Source organism: Lolium rigidum, chromosome 6 (assembly GCF_022539505.1).
Source record: "Lolium rigidum isolate FL_2022 chromosome 6, APGP_CSIRO_Lrig_0.1, whole genome shotgun sequence".
NCBI classification, from domain to species: Eukaryota; Viridiplantae; Streptophyta; class Magnoliopsida; order Poales; family Poaceae; genus Lolium; species Lolium rigidum.
Window position 1 is genome coordinate 71,182,943 of NC_061513.1, and position 11,626 is coordinate 71,194,568.

An 11,626-nucleotide genomic window follows, 5' to 3' on the forward strand; every position below is an offset into this window, starting at 1 on the left:
TTTCCACGAGAAGGACGACGGGGTTGATTTTGACAAAATTAATTTCACAAAATAACCTGGTTTCAAGAAGATTTTACAAAATAACATTTTGCTTGGCTTCGCACTAGACGAAGCCATGCTCGCTACCATAACTCCGTCTTAGATGAAGCCAAGCTGATAAGCACGACGACGTCTAAGGTGAGCTAAACTCAATAACACGGCTCCATTGTGGGTGGAGCCAAGCTGATAAGCACGACGTCGTCTCTGGCAGAGCCAATCTCAGTAGCCCGTCTCAGGTGGAGCCAAACTCAGTAGCACGACTCCATCCAAGGTGGAGCCAAGGTCCTTAGCCGTTTTCCAATAATAATTAGGAGTGGTTCATGCACCTACTGAGAACAAAGGTTATTGAACTCAACGGAGAAGTTTGCATCATCTTGGACCGCCACCAAGAAATACTCAACAAAAATTATTTTATATTTTATGTTTATTTTCATTTGGATGGTTATGTGTGCAAAATCAAGTTTCCATTCTTCTCAATTTGTTTTTAACTCTTTTGAACCGGGGTGACACGTCATCATAGAGTACGATCTCGGTGTGGTTCGTACCTTCGTCGTCGTCATACATGTCCTCTTGATGACTGCAAAATACACAGATTAGTTGTAGCTAGTTTTAAAATAAGAGTATCGAACCACGAGGAGCTACTAGTAATGATTTTGATATCTCTTGCTACTTTCTACTACCTAATTATTGTTTTCTGATATCAAAATGATAGGGGTGTTGTAAATGATTGCAGGAAAAGTAAATAAAGCAATAAAAACGTTATATAAAAAGGGTTGAAACTTTATAAGACAAAGTGTTCTCAGTGATTATTGGATCCACCTCTAGCACTAGGACTCATGTTAATCAAGATGAAATATGCTTTCAAGCATGTTGTGTGTGGGAGAGCTCCGTAATAAGATGCGCCCAGAAAGCCATCGGTCATCACATCTCTAAATAACGACAACATCTAGCCTTCTGCCACCACATATGGACTAGTGCTATTAAGGGGCGTACCACATGGTCATCGGTATGAGCTTTATGAATCCCTCTTATCCCCCTTATTCATGTGTCAAAGCGCCGATACGGTAATGTCACTTCTCGCCGTTCGCTTTATCACACTTCAAAGAGTAGTTTCTTCTCGGCAATATTACATTGTCCAAAACATGTAATAACAAGAGAAAAAACTAACACGCATTAATACTTGAAACTATAAATCATCTTAGATTCATCTCATATTCATGCTAGGGTTTCTCCATCTCCCCAAGAATTAATAAGACTACTCACACATGGAGACAATCAAGAACATCATCATAATCTTGTGGAATGAATTAGAGGAATGGAACGAGTTCGAATACAAATACATAATAGCAATCAAGATTACAACTATGGTTGGAGAATGATGATGATGAAGGTGCAACGGTTGATGATGATGAAGGGGATCATGCCTTGTTCTCCGAGGATCCACGTAGCAACCCGGATCTTGTCTCCTCCAAAGTTCATTCTTGAGATCTGATCTAGGGCGGTGTTTCTCGGTTTCACGGAGCTTTGTGTGTCTGATCTCTGATCTGCCTACGGGAGGTGAAAGTATTTGACAAGGCGGTGTTCCTGGAGGATGGTACGGGCGGACGGTACGGGCGGGCTTGATGGTGCTCCGGTGATGGCGCCAGACAATCTTGGTGGCGGTTGTTGTGGAAGCGGTTGGAAAACCCCAAGAGAAAGATGTGATGAGCATAACATCAAGTTTTCCCTCAGTAAGAAACCAATGTTTAATCGACCAGTAGGAGAAAGACGTGACTTCTGAAGGTGTTGCTAGATGACTAGTAGCAGGGCGCACTACCGGCGTCAGCAACAACATGGAACCTTCACACAACACAACCAAAATACTTTGCCCCAACTTACAGTGAGGTTGTCAATCTCACCGGTTTTGCTGAACACAAAGGATTAAATGTATCGAGCGGAATGAGATGTTTGCAGTAATTAAAGAGAACAGAGCTTTGTAGTAAGTAACAGAGCAGGATTGCAGTAGATGAATTTATCAGTGTAAAGAAAATAACCGAGGTCCACAGTTTACTAGAGGTGTCTCTCCATAAAGATAAATAGCATGCTAGGTGAACAAATTACAGCTGGGCAATTGACAGAATATCAACCATACATGACAAGATGATTACTATGAGATTTGTTTGGGCATTACAACATAATACATAGACCGTAATCCAACTGCGTCTATGACTAATAATCCACCTTCCGATTATCGTCCGAACCCCTTTCAGTATTAAGTTGCAAGCAACAGATTATCGCATTAAGCAATATGTGTAAAGTAAACAATAGAATTACCCTTGTATAGAACATTGTTGTTTTCTCCATAGTAGCAACAACACATCTACAATCTTAGAAGTTATTGTCACTCTCCCAGATTAGTAGAGGCATGAACCTACTATCGAGCATAAATACCCCCTCTTGGAGTCACAAACATCTACTTGGCTAGAGTATCTACTAGCAACAGAGAGCATGCAAGATCACAAATAACATATGACAAGGATATATAATCGACCTCAACATAGTATACAATATTCCTCGGATCCCAGCAAACACAACATGTAGGATTACATAAGGATGATCTTGATCATGTAGGGCAGCTCACAAGATCTAAACATGAGGCACAAATTGGAGAAGACAACCATCTAGCTACTTCTATGGACCCATAGTCCAGGGATGAACTACTCACGCATCACTTCGGAGGCGGGCATGGCGATGTAGATGCCTCCGGCGATGATTTATCCCTCCGGCAGGGTACCGGGAAGAGCTTCAGAACCCCCAGAGATGGGTTCTACAATGGCGGCCGCGATGAAACTTTTCGTGGATGGAGGCTCGGGTATTCAGAGTTTTCCCGAGATCGTAAATAAATAGGCGGAGGGGCGATGTCGGTGGAGGCCAGGGTTGCCCACACCACCCCTAGGCGAGGGCTAGGGCCAGGCCGCGCCTAGGGCAGGTGTGGCCGCCCTGCTGGCCCCTTTGACTCCCATCTGGACTCTATCTTCGCTACGGTAAAATATTGACTTCTGCTTTTGTTTCGTCCAATTTTGATAATATTTCCTGTACAACTTTTCTGAAATACAAAAATAGCTAACAACAGGGAACTGTCACCGTGGAATCTTGTTAATAGGTTAGTGCCAAAAAATATATAAAAGTGCAATGAAGTATGAGCAAAACATATATGAATTGGTGTAAAAAAAGCATGGAGCATCAAAAATTATAGATACGTTTGAGACGTATCAGGATTCTGCCCATACCGATGCCTGTTAAAGTCCATGGAAGTTGTCCTCATATATATTGTCCTTTCGCCCAGGCGCATTATTAAGTGCAAAAATGATTTCTATCACGTCAAAATGCCATAAAATATCAGTTTTCATTGATATTTTATTATTGACTTATTATTTTAAGATCCTGTGTAGACAAGCATAAAAGGGCGCGGTAGTGTGGTAAAATACAAAAATCCTACCACTACTTGATGATAACTTGATAAAATAGTAATGCAAAAACATGCTAAAAATGCACTCATCAACTTTATCAAGATTAGACTCTTGCTCGTCCCCGAGTGACAAAGGATTAATTTGTCAATGCCTACAGATTGTAGACTAGGGTTTTCTAGAAGTAGAGGGCAAGTAGATCTCGAAGGTTTCAGCCGAAAAAGTACTCGACGATTATGAAAACTAGGGTTGTGTTGACAATAGATTCGATCCTTTCTTTGCCCCTCGACTCCCCCTTATATAGAGGGTGGAGCCGAGGGTTTCGTAATACACAAGTTATAGAGTTCAGGAGGGTTTCGTATCCAACCCGTAAGATTACAAATCTCTATCTTTCCTAATACAAACTATCTTTCCTTAACACTAAATGGACTTCCGAGTCTTCTTATTCTTCGAGTCTTGGGCCTTTAGTAAATCCCGGGTACCATTTTTGGCAGGCCCATTGGGGATGCCTATGTCACCGAGCAAGATATGAGCTTAATGGATAGAGTCATCTTTGTTCATGAAGCGAGAGTTGTTAAAAAAATAAGGCACTTTTCAAGAACAAGGGTTATAACATCGGATGTAAAACTAGAGCACGAATGACACCATACTATTCTCAAACTCAAATGACTTAAATGCTTCCACACCTTTCAAGGTTTAATAAAAGACAACAAGATTACTTTATCTAAATATCATAAAATCATGAAGTTAGCTTTTCTTCATGGATCTTGCTAATAACTTTTCTCTTTTTGCTCTTCTTCTCTCTTCACTTCTTTTTATTTCACATTATTATTTTGCTTTCTATGTTTCTGTTTTTCACACGAAGGAACCATTGATTATAAAATACTTTCTAAGCAATTTTCCTATATCCTATCAAAGCTTTCTGGTGTGTAGGACCATAAAATCATTATCATGATGCAAGTGTAATTATACTCATCCTAATTCATAAATCTAATGAAATAATTATAATTCAATCATAATTCGGATAGGATAACGACTCAAGATTCATTGGGTAAAAATCATCCACTTTCTGAGGGAAGCTAAACAAGTGCTAAATGCAACCCTTATCAAATTTCGAACTAAATACACGCTGAAGGTAAATACTCGAACTAAAGGGACATATTATAAGGCTCTATAGATCTCCCCAAGCTTGGAATCAAACCAGGTGGGATCAAATAATCCTTGCGATTATTTGATACCATATTTTATCCTTATATTTCAAAGGGGCTTCCCCTTCGAGCTTACGGATCTTGGTCAGCAGCGCAACGATGAAGGCTTCGAGATAGATGATGCAGGCAGAACGCTCTTTAGCCAGCTTCTCTAGAAGGGCGATGTAGTTCTTGCTTACTTCCATCGTCTTCTTCTGCGCATCAAGAGAACGAAAACAAATATCAAGGTTTGCCTCCAGCCCTTTGATGATATTTTCATCCATCTGGTCCAGGTAGCGTCGTAGAAGCCGCACATGCTCTGCGAATCCAGGGGCCTTATCTTCAATCCTGTTGATGCGCTTGTCCAACTTATCCAGCGACTCATGCATGTCCTGATCTTCAATCGTCAACTTGTTGATGAGGCAAAGTCCTTCGTCCTCCTCGAAGCGCATATCAATTTCATCATATTCATCATCCCTGCCTACAGCCAAGCCGAAAGTTCTTCCACCTCCAATGATCTTCTCTCTAAGCTTGAAATCTTCTTATGGATCACTTTCGTCTCTCCATCGTTCTGCCTCTTCCTCCCTTGTGACATCCTTCTTCGAGGCATCATGGGTGCCTTGCTTGCCATAGACCGATGATGCGATGCTCCAGGGATGAGAGATGATGATGGCTATGGTGGCCGTGATGAACTTGTATGAGATCTGTTAGAATATGAGAAAAGACTTGTCCAGAAGTTATGAGGGGTTATGAAGAGGAAAATCTCATCTAATTAAGGCTATGGTCGCACATAACAAGAATCCCAAAATATTGGAAAGAGATAAAACTGAAAAGGAAATTTTGGGCAGCACGACGGTTCGTGGTACGGGCGCAGACCGTATCGTCCGCCCGTACCCGACGTCCTGCCAAGATCGGCAACAGAAAAAGTCGGTTCGGGTCATTGGTACGGGCGGGTTTGCACCGTACCGTCTGCCCGTACCAAGTTACCGACATACGAAGAATCAGAAAAACTCTCTTACAGTAGTTAGGAGGAAAGTGTACCGAATTTCCTGGATCATCATATTGTTCCCCTCCTTCTTCCATAGATGGTGGGCATCAACTGCTTGCTTGCACCATCACAAAGAATAGGGGGAACTTCTTCACAATAACTATGCGTACCTGATGGAACATAGACCGTAGATATGCTACATGGAAATGCTTCTTTGAAAATGGAACCTTGTTCTTCGAGCTGTTATTCACTTCTCTGTACAATTTGCAGATCAAATTCCTGCAAAAGCAAAATCCACCGGATCATCCTGGGCTTAACATCAGTTGTTTCAAGAATTTCTTTCAAACCCATACGATTAGTGTAGACTCTAACTTTTAAGTCGGTGATATATGATCTAAACTTTTCACAGGCGAAGACAACTGTAAAGAACTCTTTTTCTATTAAGGGATAATTTATTTGTGCATCATTTAGAGTCTGGCTAGCATGATGGATGATATTAACTTCATCACCATCCTGTTGGCACAAAGTGGCTCCAACTAATTCATGGTTTAGTTTACAAAGTAAATCAAAAGGTTTCTTCCAATTAGGCGGTTGTATTATAGGATCCTTAAGTATAGCATGCTTAAGAATGTTGAAAGCATTAAGACATTTTTCATCAAACTTAAATCGAGCATCTTTTTGTAAGAGGTTAGTTAGGGGTCTTGCTATCTTAGAAAAGTTCCTAATGAATCTTCTGTGAAACCCAGCATGACACGGGAAACTTCTTATACCTTTGATGTCTCGTGGGGGTAGTATTTTCTCTATAGCTTCCTCCTTCGATTTGTCAACCTCTATGACTCTTCCTGAGATCTTGTGCCCAAGTACTACCCTTCTTGAATCATAAAGTGGCACTTCGCCTAGTTCAAGACTAGATTAGTATCTTCACATCTCTGCAACACTTTATGCAAATTACGCAAGCAAAGGTTAAATGAAGTTCCATAGACAGAGAAGTTGTCCATGATCACTTCCATTATATGCTCAATATAATCGGCGAATATAGCCGTCATGCATCTTTAAAAAGTAGCAGGAGCATTACATAATCCGAAAGGCATTCTTCGGTAAGCATATAATCCAAAAGGACAAGTAAAAGTTGTTTTTAGTTGATCTTCCGGATGAACGGCTATTTGGGAGAACCTAGAATGTCCATCAAGATAACAACAATTTGAATGCTTAGCAAGTCTTTCTAGAGTTTGATATATAAAATGCAATGGGTAATGATCTTTTCTAGTTTCCTTATTCAATTTTCTAAAATAAATGCACATCTTATGTCCTACTACAGTTCTGGTTGGGACCATTAAATTATGAATATTGGGTACTGCAATAAATCCTCCTTTCTTAGGAACACAATGAACATGACTCACCCAGTCACTCTCTTTGACATGATATATGATACCTGCAACGAGAAGGCGGATGATTTCCTTTCTTACCACTTCTTTCATTTTAGGCCCAAGTCTCCTCTGAAAATCTGCAACTGGTTGGGTGATGTCTACGGGTGCTTCTATTCTTGTAGACAGTGTTGGGCCTCCAAGAGCAGAGGTTTGTAGAACAGCAGCAAGTTTTCCCTTAAGTGGATCACCCAAGGTTTATCGAACTCAGGGAGGAAGAGGTCAAAGATATCCCTCTCAAGCAACCCCGCAACCACAAAGCAAGAAGTCTCTTGTGTCCCCAACACACCTAATAGGTGCACTAGTTCGGCGAAGAGATAGTGAAATACAAGTGGTATGAATGAATATGAGCGAGTAGTACGGCGCGGAAAATAGCTCGGCCGGCGTGCAGTTGATGGTAGTAATATTGTAGGAAGTAAACAAGCGATAGTAACGCAGCAGTAGTAACGCAAAAAACAGTAACAAGCAGTGATAGCAGTATTTAGGAACAAGGCCTATGGATTAGACTTTCACTAGTGGACACTCTCAACATTGATCACATAACAGAATAGATAAATGCATACTCTACACTCTCTTGTTGGATGATGAACACATTGCGTAGGATTACACGAACCCTCAATGCCGGAGTTAACAAGCTCCACAATTAAATGTTCATATTTAAATAACCTTAGAGTGCATGAAAGATCGACATGACTAAACCAAGTACTAACATAGCATGCACACTTGTCACCTTCACGCCGATTAGGAGGAATAGATCACATCAATACCATCATAGTAATAGTTAACTTCATAATCTACAAGAGATCATAATCATAGCCTACGCCAAGTACTAACACGAGTGCACACACTCGTCACCATTACACCGTGTAGGAGGAATAAAACTACTTTAATAACTTCACTAGAGTAGCACATAGATAAATTGTGATACAAAACACATTGCAATCATAAAGAGATATAAATAAGCACTTCACTACGCCATTCATAACAGGTGAATAAGTATTCCGTGAAATATAGCCTAAGAGACCCACACGGTGCACACACTCTGTCACCTTTACACACGTGGGACAAGGAGTCTCCGGAGATCACATAAGTAAAACTCACTTGACTAGCATAATGACATCTAGATTACAAGCATCATCATATGAATCTCAATCATGTAAGGCAGCTCATGAGATTATTGTATTGAAGTACATAGGAGAGAGATGAACCACATAGCTACCGGTACAGCCCCGAGCCTCGATGGAGAACTACTCCCTCCTCATGGGAGCAGCAGCGGTGATGAAGATGGCGGTGGAGATGGCAGCGGTGTCGATGGAGAAGCCTTCCGGGGCACTTCCCCGTCCGGCGGCGTGCCGGAACGAGACTCCTGCCCCCGGATCTTGGCTTCGCGATGGCGGCGGCTGCGGAAGGTTTCGCGTACCGTGGCTTCTTCCGTAAGGGTTTTCGATGCAGGGGCTTTATATAGGCGAAAGGGCAGCCTCGGAGGGTCGAAGGGCGACGACACCATAGGGGGGCGCGGCCCAGGCCCTGGCCGCGCCACCCTATCATCTGGGGCCCACAGGGCCCCCCTCTGGCGGCTCTCGGGTGTTCTGGATGCTTCCGGCAGAATAGGAACACCGGGCGTTGATTTCGTCCAATTCCGAGAATATTTCGTTACTAGGATTTACGAAACCAAAAACAGCAGAAAACGAGAGCCGGCACTTCGGCATCTTGTTAATAGGTTAGTTCCAGAAAATGCATAATAATGACATATAATGTGCATAAAACATGTAGATATCATCAATAATGTGGCATGGAACATAAGAAATTATCGATACGTCGGAGACGTATCAGCATCCCCAAGCTTAGTTCTGCTCGTCCCGAGCAGGTAAAACGATAACAAAGATAATTTCTTAAGTGACATGCCATCATAACCTTGATCATACTATTGTAAGCATATGTAATGAATGCAGCGATCAAAACAATGGTAATGACATGAGTAAACGAATGAATCATAAAGCAAAGACTTTTCATGAATAGTACTTCAAGACAAGCATCAATAAGTCTTGCATAAGAGTTAACTCATAAAGCAATAAATCAAAGTAAAGGAATTGAAGCAACACAAAGGAAGATTAAGTTTCAGCGGTTGCTTTCAACTTATAACATGTATATCTCATGGATATTGTCAACATAAAGTAATATAACAAGTGCAATATGCAAGTATGTAGGAATCAATGCACAGTTCACACAAGTGTTTGCTTCTTAAGGTGGAGAGAGATAGGTAAACCGACTCAACAATAAAAGTAAAAGAATGGTCCTTCAAAGAGGAAAGCATCGATTGCTGTATTTGTGCTAGAGCTTTTATTTTGAAAACATGAAACAATTTTGTCAACGGTAGTAATAAAGTATATGAGTTATGTAAATTATATCTTACAAGTTGCAAGCCTCATGCATAGTACACTAATAGTGCCTGCACCTTGTCCTACTTAGCTTGGACTACCGGATCTTTGCAATGCCATGTTTCAACCAAGTGTCACAAAGGGGTACCTCCATGCCGCCTGTACAAAGGTCTAAGGAGAAAGCTCGCATTTTGGATTTCTCGCTTTTGATTATTCTCAACTTAGACATCCATACCGGGACAACATGGACAACAGATAATGGACTTCTCTTAAATGCATAAGCATGTAGCAACAATTATTATTCTCATATGAGATTGAGGATATATGTCCAAAACTGAAACTTCAACCATGATTCATGGCTTTAGTTAGCGGCCCAATGTTCTTCTCTAACAATTTGCATGCTCCAATCATTAAGGTGATAGATCCTTCGGACAAGACGGACATGCATAGCAACTCACATGATATTCAACAAAGAATAGTTGATGGCGTTCCCCGTAAGCATGGTTATCGCACAACAAGCAACTTAATAAAAGATAAAGTGCATAAGTACATATTCAATACTACGATAGTTTTTAAGGCTATTTTGTCCCATGAGCTATATATTGCAAAGGCGAATGATGGAATTTTAAAGGTAGCACTCAAGCAATTTACTTTGTAATGGCGGAGAAATACCATGTAGTAGGTAGGTATGGTGGACACAAATGGCATAGTGGTTGGCTCAAGGATTTTGGATGCATGAGAAGTATTCCCTCTCGATACAAGGTTTAGGCTAGCAAGGTTATTTGAAGCAAACTCAAGGATGAAACGGTGCAGCAAAACTTACATAAAGACATATTGTAAACATTATAAGACTCTACACCGTCTTCCTTGTTGTTCAAAACTCAACACTAGAAATTATCTAGACCTTAGAGAGACCAATTATGCAAACCAAATTTTAGCAAGCTCTATGTATTTCTTCATTAATAGGTGCAAAGTATATGATGCAAGAGCTTAAACATGAGCACAAAAATTGCCAAGTATCACATTATCCAAGACATTTTACCAACTACTACATGTAGCATTTTCCAATTCCAACCATATAACAATTTAACGAAGAAGAAACTTCGCCATGAATATTATGAGCTAAGAACACATGTGTTCATACGAACCAGCGGAGCGTGTCTCTCTCCCACACAAGGATGAACTTATTCAGAGAACTAAGATAACAAAACAAAAATAAAAGCACACACAGACGCTCCAAGTAAAGTACATAAGATGTGACCGAATAAAAATATAGTTTCAAGAGAAGGAACCTGATACTTTGTCGATGAAGAAGGGGATGCCCAAGGCATCCCCAAGCTTAGACGCTTGAGTCTTCTTAAAATATGCAGGGATGAACCACGGGGGCATCCCCAAGCTTAGAGCTTTCACTCCTCTTGATCATAGTATATCATACTCCTCTCTTGACCCTTGAAAACTTCTGCCACAACAAACTTCAAGCAAACTCATTAGAGGGTTAGTGCATAATAAAAATTTACATGTTCAGAGGTGACACAATCATTCTTAACACTTCTGGACATTGCACAAAACTTCTGAAAGTTAATGGAACAAAGAAACTCATTCAACTTAACAAAAGCGGCAATGCGAAATAAAAGGCAGAATCTGTCAAAAACAGAACAGTCCGTAAAGACGAATTTTAAAATGGCACCAGACTTGCTCAAATGGAAAAACTCAAAACTAATGAAAGTTGCGTACATATCTGAGGATCACGCTCGTAAATTGGCAGATTTTTTCGAATTTTCTACAGAGACTTTTGCCCAGATTCGTGACAGACAGCAATGCTGTTTCTGCGCAGCGATCCCAAATATAACATCAACTTTCACATAGAAACTTTACTTGGCACAAAAACATGATAAGGAGAGGTTGCTACAGTAGTAAACAACTTCCAAGACTCAACAAAACAAAAATTGCTGTAGTAAAATAAACACATGGGTTATCTCCCAAGAAGTTCTTTCTTTATAGCCATTAAGATGGGCTCAGCAGTTTTAATGATGCACTCGCAAAAAATAGAAGTTGAAGCAAAAGAGAGCATCAAGAGGCAAATTCAAAACACATTTAAGTCTAACATGCTTCCTATGCATAGGAATCTTGTAAATAAACAAGTTCATGAAGAGCAAAGTAACAA